The sequence below is a fragment of the Cetorhinus maximus genome, chromosome 23 (assembly GCF_964194155.1).
Source record: "Cetorhinus maximus chromosome 23, sCetMax3.hap1.1, whole genome shotgun sequence".
Lineage (NCBI taxonomy): Eukaryota > Metazoa > Chordata > Chondrichthyes > Lamniformes > Cetorhinidae > Cetorhinus > Cetorhinus maximus.
This window is the reverse complement of record NC_135901.1, coordinates 20,870,556-20,890,464: the sequence shown is the minus strand read 5'-3', so window position 1 is coordinate 20,890,464 and position 19,909 is coordinate 20,870,556. Positions and strand designations below refer to the sequence as shown.

Genomic DNA, 19,909 nt, shown 5'->3' with positions numbered 1-19,909 from the left:
CAGTATAGAAAAATTGATTCATCCTCTTTCCCTTCATTCTTTCCACGTTTATTGTAACACATTGTCCTCTACATACCAACTCACTGATTTGGGGAAATAACTTGCTGAATTCCTGTTAAAAAAAAACAAAACCTTTCAATTGTACAAGTCACCTCTCCTAGATCTCATCCTAGTCTTCTTTGTTCGGATAACAGTAATGAACGTTTGCAATAACTGATTGATGGCCCTTTTCAAATATAAACTGAACCATTTAGCACACATATTACAGAGGTGCATTTTACACGACTTACTACCTGGAATTGAATATTTGGATTAATTGGCACTGAGTCTAGCCTATCTCTTTCCTTCTCAGTAATTGAGAAACAGTAATGCTCTACGAAAAAAATATGATTTGTGCTCTATTCTGAGTGGTCTCTCTCAGGAGAGTAATTGTCATCTAAATGATATTAGCTTGAAGGGCGAAGAGAAGTATAGAGACCCGGGGCGCATATTCACAACAGTTTTGAAAGCAGCAGGAGAAGTTGAAAAGATGGTTAAGAAAGCGAATGGACAACCTGGCCTTGTAAATAGGAGCATTGAATAGAAGGAAGCCACGTTAAAGTTTTACAAATCACAGACCAGGCTGGAGTATCATATGCAAAATTCTGACCACCGCTTTAGGACGAATGTCAAGTCCCCGGGGAGAGTACAGCGAAGGTTTACCAAGGTGATGTCAGGAAAGAGAGAGTTCAGTTATATAGAGAGATTATACTAGCCGAATTATTCTCCTTAGAGCCGCGAAAGGTAAAGGGCTACCGGATGGATATATTAAAAATGATGAGATATTATTGATACAGCAGTTGAGGAGAAACATTTTCTGCTGGATATCGAAAGGTCACAGATTTGTACCAATTGACACAATAATTTGGAAGTGCAGAGGTGTTGCATAAGGAGCTTTTCGATGTGCAGAGGATGTAAATCCGGGAATCATATGATGGCTGCAGCACAGCAGAAGGCCATCCAGACTGTTGTGTCTATATCGCTTCGCTGCATCTGAAATGCGCAAGGGAATTGGACATGCCCTCGAGGAGGATCCACTAACAGGATTATGAAGATAAATCTGAGATGTGGGTCCAAATTAGAACTCTTTCGGTGAAGGCCGAATTGCTTCCTTCTGTGCGGTAAGATTCTACGATTCTACTCTACTCAGTGGAAAAAGTTCTTTCCGATTTAATGGGATTAAAGGCTTCATAATTTTACACACCTCTTTCATATACTTATACTGTTTGTAATAATGGACAAGGGTGTTAAAATAAAGGGGCCTGAGGATTTGACGGATCAATCGAACGGTGTCAGATATTTAAATCTCACAGTAAAACAACTGAATGCAAGCTCAATGCATCACTTTAAGTCTTTGAAATAAATGTAATTCAGTGACTTTATGTCCTGTGTTGTGACCCTGTTGGACAATTGCATCTCATTCAGCTGTGAACTTTGTAAAATAATTGTAAAATTAACAAAATAATAATTTGAAACGTAAGTTTATTATGATGGTTATTTTGGCAAGGGAGTCTCGTCATTGTCCATTTCGGTTGTCTAAATAACTCGCAGCCTCCTATCAGGGCAGAACAGACGCTGCTCTCTGGAGCCTCACTGTCACTTCCTGATACCATTTGTTCTGAAATTGCGTGAAAACTCAGGTCACTCGCATTCAATGATTTTCTGATGCTCAAAATGTTTAAACACAATTAATTCATTAAAAAAATATGCCGTTCTTTTTTCAGAAGGATGGTTAAAATCTATTAAATTGCAATACTTCGTCCGAGCAATGGAAGAATTTATTTTCCTATATCTGGCTCGACAGCGCGCGCCTAGTTAGTTAAATACTAATTAAGTTTGCTTCAACTGTGCAGGGAGATTTTCAGGTCAGGCAAAGGTCAAATATGGAGTAAAGGCCCCCTCCCGACTCCACTGCCCATAACGCCCCTACGCCATCCACCACCAACCCCCGCCCCTCCACCCACCACCGGAGTGAGTCAACTCCTATATCCCAAAACATGTCCACCATTTACAAGGCACAATTCGGATAGAGGCTGAATAATTTCCACTTACCTGTATGAGTGCAAATCCAACAACACTCAAGAAACTCGATGCTTTCTAGGACAACGCAGCCAGCAAAATTGGCATCCCATCCACGCCCTTAAATATGTACTTCCTCCACCACCAACACACAGAGGCAGCAGTGTATACCATTTACAAGATGCACTGCAACAACTCGCCAAGACTCCTTTGACAACGCCTTCTCAATCCGCGTCCTCTGGCAGCTAAAAGGAAAATGGTAGCCGGTGTATGAAAATATCACCGCCTGCAGTTCCACACCGGGACACACACCCCTTGACTTGGAACTAAATCGCCGTTCCTTCAATGTCGCCTGGGCAAAACCCTCGAACCCCCTTCCTAGCATTACCGACACTAAATGGTCATCAGCAATTCAAGAATGCGCCTAAACAATACCTTCTGAAAGGCAAATAGGAATGGGCAACAAATGCTGACCTTGCCAGCGACCCTAACACCCATGATATAATTTAAAAGAAAACACAGCCTATTTACTCCCTCTATATTACAGAATAGCTAGAGCGTGGATTAAATATAGAGTAAAATTCGTTCTAAAATGCCCAAACTAACAATCCCGAGGCAGATATCGCGTTACAAACTGACCAAAACTCCTTCCCCAGTCTGTGGTTGTTTCTGATTCTCGCAGACTGTTTAGGGATCCTATTTCTGAGGCACCCAGTCAAACATGAAGTCAAACCTTCACATTTCTCACAGGTACAAGTTTTTTGAAGAAATAAATCAAATTGCACTTCCTGAAATGCAGGAGAGAGAACCAGAAGATTTACAAGCAGTCAGGAAAATTCCTGGTCCCAGCACAGTGACCACACGCACAGAAACAGAACAGACACAAATGGTGCAACAAGCGAGTTCCCCGCAGATAGATCTGTTCAATCTGTCCATTTAATTCAAGCTGTTTGATTCTAATTCATCAATGGTCAATTTACTACAACAATAAGTCTATACCTTCTTTGAAATTAAATTAATATTCACTTCAAAACTTCCTTCGACTTCCATTAACTTTCCCAGTCTATCTGCAATCTTGAAAACAAAGATTTAGTTTGCCTGAAAATGAGCAAATAAATATTACAGATTAAAGGCGATCTGATGTCCGTAAAAGTGACAAGGTAAGCAATACACAAACCAGGAAACATTCACATTGAAAAAGATGACTCACAGATTTGATAAAATTCCACAATGCAATGTAATGAACACAATCATCAAGGCGAAGCACCTTATCGAGCTGAGCACAGCTGAGTAAAGAAATGTATTATTTTCTAAAATCATTTTGGATACAATTAAAAATTCTTTCCGGCCATTGAGGTTTGTACTCACCGTAACAACTCAATTGTAGGAGGTCATTGTATTGAATAAATTAGCAATTCTATTATGTTGGAAGTTAATTACCTTATTAGCTGATTTATACTCTATAATATGAAAAATAGTTTTTGATAACTCAAAACATGTTTCTGCTTGATGCTTTGTGAAATAATTGGGGCATAAAGAAATTAACATGACGCTTAGCCTATGTGAAACAATAAACGTCAAATTAATAGATGGAAAAATTTAGACATATATTACTTTTACTTAAATCTGATCACATTTTAATAATTTAAAATGGACAATATTTGCTACTGCTCTTTTTTTTATACCAGAAACTTACAAACATTGCATGTTCCTGAAGCTATTGATATATCATGAACTGTATCTCAGTAAGTATTTCACATGAATTTATGAGTAGAATATTTCAAGAAGTTCCAAATTTGTTGGGTCACATCGTACTAACTGTCGATGGGCCGTAACATCAACTGGTTGCCAAAGCAGGACTCAAATTTATATATGGTCGTCAATCGTAGCTTTACATATAATTTCAGGAGTAAATATGAAATATTGTCCGCGTTATTAAATACAGACAACACTTGTACTGATCATAAACTGCAAAGGTTTATATATATCGGACGTTTGTGATCAGTAACGGTGCTGTCTCGATTTAATAACTCAGACGATCTTTTATATTTACTCCTGCTGTTTACACAATTCCCGCAGATTAATTACTAACTACATTATTAATTGATAGAAGGGCCAAAGTTATCACTGTAAAACTTGGGAACAATTCATTCAGGTCATTTGCGACAGTGAAACATAACGGGCAAATGCAGTCGAGATTTCGTTGTTCAATTTAACAATTGATAAGAATTAACTATAAAGCTCAGACAAAATCCGTTCTTCACCGAAAATTCTATCCTGTGCACTTCCCAATTATTGGAGACAGGATATTGTTATTAAATTCGAAGCTAATGTTAATCTTCTGTATTTAAATTAGTCTGTTTGAAATTCAAGTTTTTACTTGACTATCTCTAGCCATATACAATCTGCACCTTCCTACAATTTAACTAAAATCATTATGAACAATCCTTTCACTTCCAGGGACGTGCACCTCTCATAAAACTGTTTAAAATTAGATTAGATATAATTATTTCGCTATCCAACTATAATTGACGTTGAAGGAATAGTATGGTTGCGACTGCACACAAATAAGATAATAACCAGATGCATGTATTGCCAAAGTGCAATGTAAAACTTAAATTTAATTGGATGCAAACTTTCATTCATCTGTTTTAATTAGGGGCATACCAATTAATTCAAAACCGCTTGTGAAACTGAACACTAGGGTGGAATCATTAGGTTCTCATTGAAATGGTTTCAGGCATTATCAAAAAACATTTCCAATGTATAAACTTTTCCGGTCATGTTAATTGCGCTCAGTGCACAGCAGAATTGTGAAAGGTTACTAATGGTTCGTGACATTCATGTAAAAGCATCTTTGGTTAATATTAATGGGAGTGTGACGGGGGAGGATGCATTTTAAGAGAGCCAGTGCAGACTCGATGGGCCGAATGGCCTCCATTTTCACTGTAAAGATTCTGTGATCATGTAATATGGAGAGACATTAGCACATTGATAGTTATTTGCATTACATTAATTTTACTCTCCCATTGGTAAACTTGTTATTTAAGTAGTTTATGATTGCAATTACAAATTGTGTCCACAATGAGCGTCGGAAACCTTGGCTTAGTTTAATCTACAATGACCACTTAAAATTGAAAAAAAGTGCATCAACATATCTTTAAAGGTTTATTTTTCATTTCTAAAGTCTGCCTGTTTTGGGCGCACAATCCAGCTTCAAGCAGTTTCAAGCGCGTTTGCATTCAATAAGAAAACGTGTAACCTCTTGATTTCACCGAGTTTAAACAACGCAGAAATGCCAAACAGTTTCACATTCTTGTCTTATTCAAATTGTCCTCAGTAGAAAAGCACCAAATCACATCACTGAGGGGCTGAAACCCGTTTCATGGCGAAGCAGCTCGATTCTGCAAACACTTCCAACAGAATCAAATGTAATTGCAAGAAAATTTCAAGATAAAATCCAGCCAACCCGCTTGTCACCAAAGGATTTGATAATTAACATAAACAGAACTATGGAATAATAGCAACAGCATTGAGTAGACAGAACACATACAATAAATTAATATTTACATTTTTGGCATATTTTATTGACACAGTTGTTGGTTATATCACTACATTACAATAATTGTAATAAAAATTATAAAGTTATATCAGTTTAAATCTAAAAAAAGCTTCAAGTTTACTATTATTGCTTTGCTAGATTACATTAACGTTTATTGCTCAGAAAAGACATTTTTGTTGAAACTTTTCGTCTTGAACTCATCAGGACAATTCGCAAGAAAATAAAAATGCCAAGGGAAACAACATATGTATACTGTATGAGAACAGGCTGTTAATTTGTTGGCAAGTGGTCTCTGATTTGTAGAGGCATTGACATGGGGAATGCACCAGTTGATAATGACTGACAGTTAACTGCCAATCACTGTTTGAAATTTAAATCAGATATTGCACAGGGAATGAACCAGCGAATGGCTGTCACTTATTTTGTTTAGCTGAATCGGGGGAAATGTGTGTAAGACAATGCAGAGAATACCTGAAAAGAACAGGGCCCTGTGTATTAACATACGCAGCTCCCAGTACATATAAATGCACCACACTGTGAGCCTGATTTGCCTTAAAATTCATTCATGGGATGTGGGCGTCGCTGGCCAGGCCAGCATTTATCACCCATCCCTAGTTCAGAGGGCATTTAAGAATCTACAACATTTCTGTGATCTGGAGTCACACACTGGCCAGAAAATGGCAGATTTCCTTCCCTGAAGGATATTAGTGAACCAGGTGGGTTTTTACAACAATCGACAATGACCATTATTTCATGCTCATTATCAGACGTTTTAATTCCATGTTGTTATTGAATTTAAATTCCTTCTCCTGCTGTGGCTCTGGGTCCCCAAAGCAACACGCTGCGTCTCTGGATTACTAGTTCAGCGGGACAGTACCACTACAACATCGCCTCCCCAATCTTAAATTGGCTGTCAGTATTAATACACTGAGCATTATTCTTCAGATGTTGTCCAGTCACGGAATCATATCTAATGTTGAACATGGCGTTTTGAGTTTTGCAAGCATGGCCTCGTTGGGTACGAACCATACCTTGTCCATTGTAGGAGGTACATGCTATTTGATACAATCCGCCAATCTCTGGACCGCACGGCCTACATTTTTTAGCATCACGCTGGCACTGAAATTCATATACAATATTGCTCAATTTTATGATAAGCAGAACGTCATTTTGGATTGACGGCAGCATCCTGTTAGTGGCGAATACCACTCTGTTGCTACTGCAGAGTAGCAGTGTGAAACAGCGAGGTTCACCTCTTGCTCAAATTTGTGAAATACTTTGCCCTTTCAGAGTAATCGAGGTAGACGGGGCACTTTTCAGGGCCGAAAATGATGGCCTTGGGCCCGTTCATGAGTTTGCATGATATACAGCGTGAAATGCCCTGACCAAGGTAGCCATTATCCCGCAGGATGTCTTTGATACACCCAATTTCAGCATTAGGCTTGCACAATGAGCAAATGTCTCGGGCCCAATTTACGAGTTTTCCGATAAGGCCATCGTGTGCATTGAACAGTGAAGGAAGGTAGACCATGGTAGAGAACCTCTTAAAAGTTTTCTCAACCAGTACGTCAAGGAAAGGCAGTTCATTTTACTCCTCCATTTCAAAGGTGAATTTGAGCGCAGAATGGAGCCCATTAAGATGTGTAAGGAAATTATTAAAGGTTTTTGCGCTACCTATGAGTATTCGTAAGCATTACATGAATATATGCCAATTTAAATACCACAAAATCAGATTAAAATATTGTTTTATCGCATGTAACCGCTAAAGATTTTGTCCTATAATCATATTTAAAATATATTTCAATGCTTAATGTTTACGGTGGATGGTAAAACTTGCCGCCACCAGATGACACCGAGATTAAAATATGTAGAAATGTCAAACATTTCAACAGACGTTTGGCATTTGACATCACCCAGCCACACAGTATCCTCAGCACATAAACACCAAATCACATCAAACAGGGATTGAACCCCTGAGCATTTACTTTTGTCGAGAAACAGATGAACTTTTTAACCCCTTTCCATCAGAATCACATGAAACATTCCAAAAATAAATCCAATATAGAACCCAACAAGCCCACCTTTCAGTCAACAAGTTAAATGTTAAAATAAACAAAAGTATAAACAAAGAACCACATGAAACAATTGATAAACAAATACATGGTTCTTACCTGCAGTCACCGTCACCATGGTGCCTTGTCCCCAGTTTTCGCCACCCCAGTATGCATTAGGCTGCCATGAACAGTAATAGATGGCGGTGTCTTCGGTCTTCGGGTTCATCATGTCCAAAGAGAGGATATTGTTTGATAAGTCTTTGGACGCAGTAAATCGATTCTGAATCCCTGGGGCATAGTAATTGTTGTTTGAAGTATAGTAGTAAAGAAGCCACTCCAGCCTCTGTCCAGGAACCTGTCGGACCCAGTGCATGCTGTAGCTGGCAAGATTGAACCCGCTGGTTTTACAGGTCAGTCTCAGGGAGCCTCCGGGACGCCCGGTCTCTGCCTCAGGCTGAGTCAACACAACATCGGACTGGACACCTGTAAAATATATATGAAAAACCCGAGGATTAATCCTGGTGAAATGATTCCTGACTCTCTAACATTCCAGACAGAGACTAACACTGAGACAGTAACAGTGAGAGACTTGGACAATAAAAACTACTCACGGGATAAGAAAGTCAGCAACAAACTGAGAGAAATCGCCGGCCTCATCCTTCTGGTCACTTGGGACAAATGGTCCTGTCCAGAACTCAGTGAACAAACCAGCTCCCGGACTTTTGGATTCCGGTCTCAATGACCGGTATTTAAATACCCGGCAGAAGGGGGCGGGTTTCCAGGCGTCGCCTGTTGATTCCCTGGTGGAGGCGGCGACTGCATCCACGCCCCACCTTCCACATCCCCAACAGAATGGACTCAGATATTTACAATTGGTTATTGTTAAAGGTGGACATTTTACCTGTATCGGGATATTTGGCTGAATGGATTCATTGTAATGTCTCCATTGGCTCCAATGGTGAAGTTGCAGTTGAGCTTCTGTTAATAAAAAAACTAATTCCATTGAAAATTAAGTTCATTTATTTCTACACTACCTCACAAGGGGTTGAACATAAAAAAATAAATTACGCTTTCAGGGAATAAAGGGACTGCCAGTCAGTTTTGCAGCAACTTCGGGTCTCTATCTCATTACAACAATAAAGTATCATCAAACATATGAATTATTATTGATTTGTGCAACTAAATGCGGAGGATGAACAAAGTGACAGTGTGGGTGGCTATCGCTGTATAATTTGGATGCGGAGATAAGAAGAATCTCCTCACATTATACAATGTCCCTCCTTGCATTTCTCTAATAGCCTCTGACCCGAAGGCAGCCCTGTGAAAATTAGCGGTAAAGAATTCCGCCCGCCTGATAATTAAACAGTGAGTTGACTGAGAAACGTAACATTTACATCAACTTTTGACAGAGATGTTAATGAATCAGAACGGACACGGAGATCAGCAAAGTTATCGTTCAGCAGCCAAATCATTGCGGCTAATTTGATTGGCCACCGGCTGCCTACCATTCACTGGTATTGGAAACACAGGATATCAGGACTTTGCGGCATATTACACAATATCATAAGAATAAATGCTTTATCTTCCACTGAAGCGGGTCATGAACTGATCATTTCTCTACTCATTGGCAGCTATGAGAGGGACTGTTAAACAGTCGAAATCAGCACAAATTAAACTGGACAGTACACGATGCTAATCGGATATAAGAGACGCCTCAGGTTAAATGAGTCGCAGAACTCTAAGAATATTCAAGGAATTCCTGTGGGTTCAAGACAATTCTATGATTTTCTTTTAATTTAATTTCTTTTATTTTTTTTGCCATTCTACTCAACTCATTAGACTGGGAGATTGGGACCATCAACATCGCTCTCTCGCACTTCATGAAGTTCTTAATAAGCCAACTTTAATAACTGGAATGTCCTTTACTTAGCAATAATATAAATTAGATAGTATATGGTCAATTTAATATTTTCTGACCGTGTTTAATCTCATAGTGAACACAGCATTCATGAAAATATTCTTAGATGAAATACTATTTAAAATGTCTCTTTCGTGTGCGACTGAAAGCAATATTGTTTGAATGGCTCAATCCCATTTTGTTCATTCATATCCAGGCTAATCTGCCCCACACAGTATTTGGCAGCAAGCCAGCCGGCTGCAGTCAGGGAGGCTCGAATGTCCAATGTTATTTACAGGAAGCATCTGGGGGTTTGTGCAGTTAATCAAAGGTCTGTTTCCTCAGTACTGACCGCTTGGCTGCAAGCCAACTTCAAACCATTAACGTTGTCAACAAGGCCTATTTATAAACACATCTACCCAGCAACAAAACAACAGTTTTATTTTTTAAGTTGTGAACCTATGTGAACTGTTCCCATCTCTCAGGAAAGACAAGTTATCCAGCTTTCCTGACACCCTGTTAGCATCAATAGTTCATTTGAGGATCTCTCCAACACACCATAATATTGTGAAGGATGGATGGATGGAAAGAATTACAGGCAGATTATCAGAGAGGACTCAGAGAGAGGATACATTATGTAACAGTCAAACATATAAATTTGTGGGATTTTTTCGCCCCATTACTCTTTCACGGGATGTGGGAGTCACTGGCAAGACCATCATTTGTTGCCTCTCCCTAATTGGCTTTGGACTACGTGCCTTGCTCGGCAATTTCAGAGGGCAGTTAGAGTCCACCATATTGCTGTGGACCTGGAGTCACATGTAGGCCAGACTAGGTACAGTGGCAGATTTCCTTTCCTAAAGGACATTAGTGAATCAGATGAGTTCTGTTTCCACAGTCGATGATAGCTTCATGGTTCCCTTCACTGAGACCAGTTTTCAATCCCAGATTTATTATTGAATTTAAATTCCACTAGCTGCCATGGTGGGATTTGAATTCGTGTCTGCAGGTGAATAGCTTGGGTCTCTGGATTACTAGTCCAGTGACATTAACACAACATCACCGTCTGCCAAAGAATGGAGGGATGACTGCAGTGATGCAGGAATGAATGGTAGTTGGATGTCTGAATGGGTTGATAGATCTATCGATCGGCGCGCCTGAAAGATGCTGTTCTACCTTCCCATCTTAGTGCTTTACTACTTCATACCTTGAAGCAGGTCCAGTATTTCATTTGTGTTAGTCCAATACATTCAGTCCCCCAAGTTTTTCAGGATGTATTCATCCCCAGGCTAACGAGCTGAACGTCACCAGGAGAAGGCTGGAGATGTCCCTGCAGTACTAATGATTCTTCCCGGCTGATGAGAAATCACTATCTTTCAGGCAGAAAGCGGGTAAATAATTCGGTTTAGGATGTAGTATTGAAATATTTGGAACATATGGTCATTGCATGTACAACAAAACATTCAACATATCCTCACCCAAATTAGTGAAGGTAACAGATATTACTCACTGGAGAGGCGCATTAACTGACAGTTAAGTCCAGGTAGTTTTATTTATACCATCACTTTACAAATCCTCACACGCTCCAGTTATATATCAGGAGTTTCTGTGTGATGATGAGGTGATTACTTGTCAATAAAGCGCAGAGGCTGCTGGGTAGCTGCTCATTGCCCTCGGTCTGATTTAATTCCATTTCCCACTGAATTCTGGGACAGATATGATTCCTTACTGATAGAATGGCCAATGTGATCTCAATCAATGTTAATGATATTAAATGAATCGCAATTACATTTTGTATGGAATAAAATGTTGAAAATGATTGGTTCATGCAATTATTAATCTTTGTGAATGGATGATAGTTGCTGAATATAATTATTTGTCTTGTGAATTGATGGTAATTGGTGAGTATAATTATTTATCTTTGTGGATTGATGATAGTTGATGAATATAATTATTTATCTATGTGAATTGATGATAGTTGGTGAATATCATTATTTATCTTTGTGAACTGATGCCAATTGGTGAATAAACTTATTTATCTTTGTGAATTGATGATAATTCTTGAAGATAATTATTTACCTTCGTGAGTTGATAATAATTGGTGTTGATAATTATTTATCTTTCTCAGCCTTTACGACCTTCTTCTTCTCTGCTGAAAGATAAGATCCGTTCCACAGGAGGTAAATGATGCAAAAATCACCACACTCTCTGAAAACAAAGCCGACAGGTGAGACTGCAACAACTACAAGGATATCTCACTCAGAGAGTCACGGGGAAGGACTTTGCTCGGGTCATGCTTTAAAGGCTTCATCTGGTTGCAGGTTGAAGCACAGAGTGATGTTTGTGTCAGAAGATATACTCTCGACATGATCTGCTCTATAAGCTCGACACCGTCAGCGGAGCAGGACTCTGCAAGATTATTGGGAAAATTGGCTGTTCACCAAAGCTCCACAGTCTCATTCACTCCTTCCATGACAATATGCACTGCGCTGTACAGATTGATGATTCCACTTCCAACAGATTCAGAGTGAAGAATGGAGTGCAACAGGCCTGTGTCCAACCCCCACTCTGTTGGGCACCTTCTCCATGCGGCTGATATTCGTCTTCCCTGCTGACATGGAAGGAGTCGACTTACGCACTCGATCGGACCGCAAGCTGCACACTCTATAAGACAGAAAGCGAAGACATGAACACATTGAATCCTGATCAGAGAATTCCTCCACGCTGATAACTCTGTCATCAAAACGGAAACTCATCCACAAAGACTGATGGACTGTCTCTCCCATGCCTGTAACTTGTTCTCCCTGACCATAAGCATGGAGAAAACCGTGGTCATGGGATAAGGTGTTGCATTTCCGTCATTGATCACACTAAATAACAAACCGATGGAAGTAAATTCCGCTCCCTGGGTTCCAAATGACAGGCAGCCTGTTCCTTGATGAAGAACTTGATACCCACATGGGGAAAGCAGCTGCCACCTTTGGCTGACTCATGAGACGCCCGTGGAATAACATCAAACTGACCCTTAGGACCAAGCTGATGGTTTATAAGGCCTGTGTACTCAGCACCTTGCTGTATGGCTGTGAAACATGGGCGACTGACAGCTATCAAGAAAAGAAGCTCCACAATTTCCATCTTCAACACCTGCTGTGCATTATGGCAGAATAAAGTCACGAATGCAGTGGTACTCTCAAAGGCAGAGCTCCCAAGACTGAAGAACTCATCAAACAGAAGCGGTTTTTGTGGCTTGGGAACGTTTGCAGGATGGAAGATGGTCACATACACAAGGACTTTCTGTATGTTGAGGGAGCTGGAGGCAGGCAACCAGTGGGACACCCAAAACTCCACTTCAAGGATGCTGGAAGTGAAGGCCCTAAATAGCGATTATCGCAACTGAGCGTAACAAACTAACGACTGAGGAAAATGGCGACACCTCCTGTGGGTTGGCGTGAATCACCACGATAACCAGCGGTTACAGCGGCTACAGCGGCTTGGCACTCCAAGCCAACACCGGGAAAAAAAACCAAGCTACAACGACACTTTGTAGCTTCATGTGCAGCACTTGTGGCAGAGCCTGCCTCACAACAATGGCCTCCTCAGTCATCAGCATATCTGAACTGGATTTATTTCCATTGTGTGTCTGTGACCTTTCAAAGATGGAACGTTGTCCAGGGTCTTCGTGAAATTCAGTTGCAAACAATGTGATGAGCTTCTTTCTCTCTCCCTCTCTCTCTCTCTCACACACACACACACACACAGACCAAAATGGCATCTTGTGCTTCAACTTAAGACCCCATCTTGACTTCCTAGGAGGCTCCATAGCCCTTAACTATTGAAGAAAATGACCCTAACTGTCTTTCAGGTGGTACCATGAACCAATAAACTCTCCCCAACACTATGTTTGTTGAGGTGGACATTAAAGCTCCCAACGTCTCTATACAGCTCCCTGGTCAACATCCCTCCCTTTAATCAAGTTGAGCAAAGTCACATCACCAGGAATTGGGCCGCTTTGCTCTGGTGCTGACTTTAACGTGCGCTAATCAACCACGTTCATCTGCAATTAGTTGAATTTTGTTAAATTTTCACACCTCCCGCAGAAGGCGATGTGGTGTGACATCTGGGGAAGTGGATTCTTGATACAATAATATCAAAGATCTAACCTGACAGTGACATTTTGACAGTAGCTGCAATTGCAATGTTTGGCCAGCAGATGGATTTGAAATCTTGAAGGATACTTTATATGAACAGGCATTGTCTCAATTAATACTGCACTGGACCCTGTCTCTGTCTTTCTAAATTGGACTCCATCTATACGTATGTTAGACCAAGCACTGTCTCTGTTTATATTTCAATGTACCCTGTTTCAATTAATACTGCACCAGTAAACACCAATATTTATATCACACAGTCTGGAAGATCCCAATTCAAACCGATCGGAATTACCTCTGCAGTCCTGTCACATCTAGTCGTAAATGGTGGTGGACAAGTAAAAAAATAACTGGAGAATGGGGCTGCACAAAGCTGTGGGTCTGGAGTTATATGTATGGGAGGTGGTGGTGTGGTGGTATTCTCACTGGGCTAGTAAATCGCTGGGGGGTCTGTGTTTGAATCCCACCACGGCAGATGCTGAAATTTGAATCGAAAAATCTAATGATGGCTATGAAACCATTGTCATAAAAACCCAGCCTAACAAGCCACACTGTTCTCAAGGGGGCAATTAGAATGGGCAATAAATGCTGGCCTAGCCAGCGCCGCCCCCATTCTCATGAACGAACAAAAATAATGTAGGTCAGGCTGGGTAAGGACGGCAGGTTCCCTTCCCTAAACGACATCGGTGAACCAGATGGATGTTTACGATAATCGATTATAGTTCCATGGTCACTCTTATTGAGACGAGCTTTCAATTCCAGATTTATTAATTGAATTTGGATTCCACATGCTTCCAAAATGGGATTCAGACTCCTATCCCCAGAGCAAAGGCCTGGAACGGTGGATTACTAATCCAATGACGTTCCCACTGCACGATCATCTCTCCCATGTTGTACAGGATCCTGTTTCGATTATTAAGGTCCCAGGAACGACTTCATTTCTATTGTGCTGGATCAGGCCTTTGTTTGTATTAAATAGACCCTATCTCGTTAATGTTTCATTGGAAGCCATCTCAGTTTGTATTGCACTGGACCCTGTCTCTGTTTATATTACACTAGGCCCTGTCTCTGTTTATATTAAACTTGACCCTGTCTCTGTTTATATTATATTAAATCTTGACTATGTCCATATTATACCAGACCGGGTCATTGTAACTACGGCACTAAGCTATGCCTAGGGGCGCGGTGGTGTAGTGGTATTCTCACTGGGCTGTTAAATCGTTGGGGATATGAGTTTGAATCCCACCACGACAGATGGTGAAATTTGAATTCAAATGTCTAATGATGAACTTGAAACCATTGTCGTACAGACCGATCTGGTTCAATAATGTCACCTGGTCTTGACTACATGTGACTTCAGAACCACAGCAATGTGGTTGACTCTTAAATAGCCTAATAAGCCACACTGTTCTCAAGGCCAATTAGGGATGGGCAATAAATGCTGGCCTCGCCAATGCTACCCCAATTCCCATGAACAAATAAAAAGAAATGTAGGCCAGACTGGTTAAGGACAGCAGATATCCTTCCCTAAAGGACATCGGTGAACCAGATGGATGTTTATGATAATGGATTATAGTTTCATGGTCACCATTATTGAGATGAGCTTTCAATTCCAGATTTATTAATTGAATTTCGATTCCACATGCTGACATAACGGGATTCAAGCCCCTATCCGCAGAGAAAAGTCCTTGATCTCTGGACTACTAATCCAATGACGTTCCCACTGCACGATCATCTCTCCCATGTTATACAGGATCCTGTTTTGATTATTAATGCACTCGGCACTACCTCATTTTTATTGTACTAGATAAGGCCTTTGTTTGTATCAAAATAGGCCATTTCTCATTAATATTCCACTCGAAGCCATCTCCGTTTGTACTACACTGCACCCTGTCTCTGTTTATATCATATTAGATCTTAACTATGTCTGTATTATACCAGACAGTTTCACTGTAATTACGGCACTAAACTATGCCTCTGGAGAAGAGTCATATGGACTCTAAACTTTAACTCTGTTTGTCTCTCCACAGATGCTGTCAGGCTTGTTGAGTTATTCCAGCAGTTTCTGTTTTTATTTCAGATTTCCAGCATACGCAGTATTTTACTTTTATCTGTGCTCCTGTTTAAATTATGGCTGCATTACTCCATGTTTCTTTGAGACGGAGAGATAATATTAGAAATAATGATGGTTGGGCCAAGGACACTTCCCTGATGGACTCCTGGAATGATGTCCTGGTGCTGAGATGATTGGTCTCCAACAACCACAACATCTTCATGTGCGCTCGGTGTGACTCCAACCAGTGGAGAGACTTCCCGTGATTCCCATTGAGGTGACTCCTTTCAAGGCTTCTTGATGCCACACTCAGTCAAACGTTACTCTGACACGAAACACTAAAGTACTCACAAATCATCGCTGGATGTTAGCTCTCTTAACCATGTTCAGACCAAGTTTACAATGAGATTTGAAGCTGGCTGATCCGGCTGGACCCAGTCTGAGCCTTGGTGAGCACCTCGGTGACATCTTCAATCATTTTACCGATGATCAAGATTAGACTAAATGAGAGGCAAGGGGACGGATTGGATCTGTTTTCCATTATGTACAGCGTTCTAGTTTCACACTATGTTTCATCATTTTCAGGTATGCCTGGTTTTGCTTCTGACCTGATGTTCTACATTCCTCATCGTCCCCAGGTTGGGTGTTAGACTCAGAGGCTCATACAGCAGAGAAGGAGGCCAACTGGCCCACCGTGTCCTCGTTGGTCAAAAAAGATCTGACTGCACTAATCCCATTTTCCAGTGCTTGGTCCATAGCCCTGGAGGCTATGGCAGCTTAAGTGAACATTTAAATCCTTCTTTAATCTTACTAGAGTTTCTGACTCAACCACCCTATCGGGCAGTGAGTTCGAAATTCCTACCACCCTCTGGGAGACAAAAATTCTCCTCAAGTCCCCTCTTAGCCTTCTGCCTCTTATCTTAAATCTCTGCTCCCTTGGTTTTGACCTCTCTACTCATGGAAAAGGTGCCTTCCTATCCACCCTATGTATGCCCCTCATAATCTTATACACCTCTGTCGGATCCCCTTTCAACTTTCTCCGCTCCAAGGAAAACAACCCCAGCCTATCCAATCTTTCCTCATAGCCCAGACCCTCCAGCCCAGGCAGTATCCTGGTAAATCTCCTCTACACCCTCTCCAGTGCAATCACATCCTTCCGATAATGTGGTGACCAGAACTGCACGGAGTACTCCAGTTGTGGCCTATGCAGCATTTTATGCAGTTCCAGCATAACCTCCCTGCTCTTGCATTCTCGACCTCAGCTAATAAAGACAAGTATCCCATATGCCTTCTTAACCACCTCATCTACCTGCCCTGCTAAATTCAGAGATCCGTGGATAGGCACATCAAGGTGTAAGTGAGGGATATTCTGGTCCATGAGATTACAGGGTGTGATTGAATGCAATTATTCTGCTGCTGATGACCCACAGCATCTCGTTGATGGCAAGTTTTGAGCTGCTTCATCTGTTCTGAATGTATCCCGTCGAGCACGTTGGCAGTGCCGCACAACACAATGGAGAATGTGCTCAGTGTGAATACTGGCCTTGGTTTCCGCAAGGACAGTGCAGGGGTCAATCTCACCTATATCGGTAGTGTGATGGGCCTGAGATCAGGTAGGGATTTACCTCGTGTTGGCTCTCTCACCATCTGTGGCATGTCCAATCTGGCAGATATGTCATTCAGGACTGATCCAACTCGACCACTAATGGTCATGTCAAGTGGCAATTGACTTTGCAAATCCACGGCACACTCATTGCCCTTTCTACCCTCAGTGTTTCTTCCAAGTAGTGCTAAAGATGAAGGAGTACAGGTTCATCAGCTGAGGGATGGCAATAGGTGGTAATCACCAGGAGATATCTCCACCCATACCTTACCTGGTTCTGTAGGGCTTCAGGACATCTGGTGTCAATATTGTTGCACTCCACCGTGTGTCTGTTCGTATTACACTGGGCCTATCACATTGTTACTGCTCTAGTCCATGTTTCTGTAACAGGGACCCTGTCTCAGTTATTTATGTAATTGTCCTCTGTTTATATTACACTAGTATATTTCCTTACTTTATCGCACTGGACCCTGGAAATAGGAGTTAAATGGTTCAATTTAAACAGTTGCAAGGTAAGAGAGATCTGCGGTTTATAAACACAAATCTGGGATGCAGGGAGGACAAGTCACGACATCTGAATAGGCACCCATGAAAATTGTTTTTCAAAGAATTTTTGCATCATTACTGTTCCCACCATCTTGCTGTCTTATCTTCACTATTTCCACCCCAACAAATTTCCACATTATTGGGCTTGTGCAGTGCATTAATACCCGAGGCCGGTATTGTAATTTAAATACAAACATGATCTCGCGCAGAACTGAGGCAGTGTCTACTGCAATACAGAGACAGGTCTAGATTAATATATACAGAGACCTGTCAAGTATAATATAAACAGAGACAGGGCCTTGCTTAATAGAAGCAAAGACAGGGTCTAGGGTAATATAAACAAAAACAGGGTCCAATGTAATATAAAAAGAGGCAGGATCTAGTGTATTACAAACAGACAGGGTCCAGTTTAATATAAACAGGGACAGGGTCTAGTGTAAGATAAACAGAGATCAGGTCTACTGTAATATAAAGAGTCAGCGTCTAGAGAGACAGCAAATAGTGCAATATAAACAGAAACATATCGAGTATGGTATGAATAGATACATGTCGAGTGTAATATGAACGGACACATATCAAGTTTAATATAAACAGGGGCAAGGCCTAGTGTAATACAAACAGAGACCTAGTCTCGTGCCATATAAACAGAGAGAGGGTATGGTGTAATATAAATCGATACAGGGATCAGTGTAATATAAACAGAAACGGGGTCTAGTGCAGTATAAACCGAAACATCTTGAGTGTAATGTAAATAGGGACAGGGCCTCATGTAATACAAACAGGGAGAGAGTCGAGTGTAATGTAAACAGTGACAGCGTCTACTGTAATATAAACAGAGACAGCTTCTTGTGCATTATAAACAGAGAAATGTCGAGTATAATATAAACAGAGTCATGCCGAGCGTAATGTAAACTGAGACAGGGTCTGGTCTGTGTAATATAAAAAGGGACAGGGTCACGGTCGAGTGCAACATCGAGACCGGGTCTACTGTCCCATCAAACATTCCAAGGATAGGAGCAGCATGGGGCTCGGCACCGAATTTAAAGCTCCCTCTACATTGCCACATTAAATACTCCCAGGGAAGGTACAGCACGGGTTCGATAGAGCGAAACTCCCTCGACACTGTCCCTGTGGAACACTCCCAGGGCAGGTACAGCAAGGGCTAGATGCGGTTCGACACGGCCTAGCGTAATGCAAAGACAGGGCCTACGGCTCCACACAACACTCCCAGGGCAGGAGTAGCATGGGGCTACATTGATCAAGTAAAGATCCCTCTACATTGCCACATGAAAAAGTCCCAAGGCAAGTTTAGCACGGATTCAGGGTGAAACTCCCTCTACACTGTCCCACCAGACAGTCCAAAGGCAGGGAAAGCACACGTTAGATACAGGGGAAGGTCCTTCGATACGGCCACATCAAATCCCCGCTACTGGGCACAACACAGGTTATATGCAGAGTAAAGTTTAATCTGCAGTTTCCCATCAAACACTCCCAGGTCAGTGAATGCTCAAAGCAGATTTAAAGCAAAGTTCCCTCTATGGACTCTGGTCCATTTCATTAGATCCATTTAGTTTGAAATATATGAATCGGGCTGAGAGAATACATTAGCCATACGTGGACTACATGTTGTGGGGTAAAGACAATGACCCATAGCGAAGAGACAAGGCACAGAACCAGAGAGGAAAAAGTTACAGAGAGAGAGAGAGAGACGATACAGGACATCTCTACAAACACATTTTCCGTGTCATTATATTTCATGATAAGTGGGAAACTTTCTTAATTCTGAACATCGATATCATCGTGACATAATTCTCATATCACTGACATTTAAAATTGCCCAAAAAACAATTGCTATTGGAATCGGTTGATACATTTGCATGTTTGACTCTATTTCTGTGCTGTGTTGGTGGGGAAATATTTGCTGTGCTTTTGTATCTCCAGAATCTAATCTGGGACTTCTATTTCTGTGTTTATTTACATAAACGCCT

The 19,909-nt window shown here is 41.2% G+C and overlaps 1 protein-coding gene across 1 annotated transcript in view; it reads right to left on the bottom strand.

The window, feature by feature from the left end:
- Positions 1-19,909, bottom strand: part of LOC144697342 (uncharacterized) — a 427,355-nt gene that overhangs the window by 163,928 nt on the left and 243,518 nt on the right. The gene's annotated exons all lie outside the window — the stretch shown is intronic.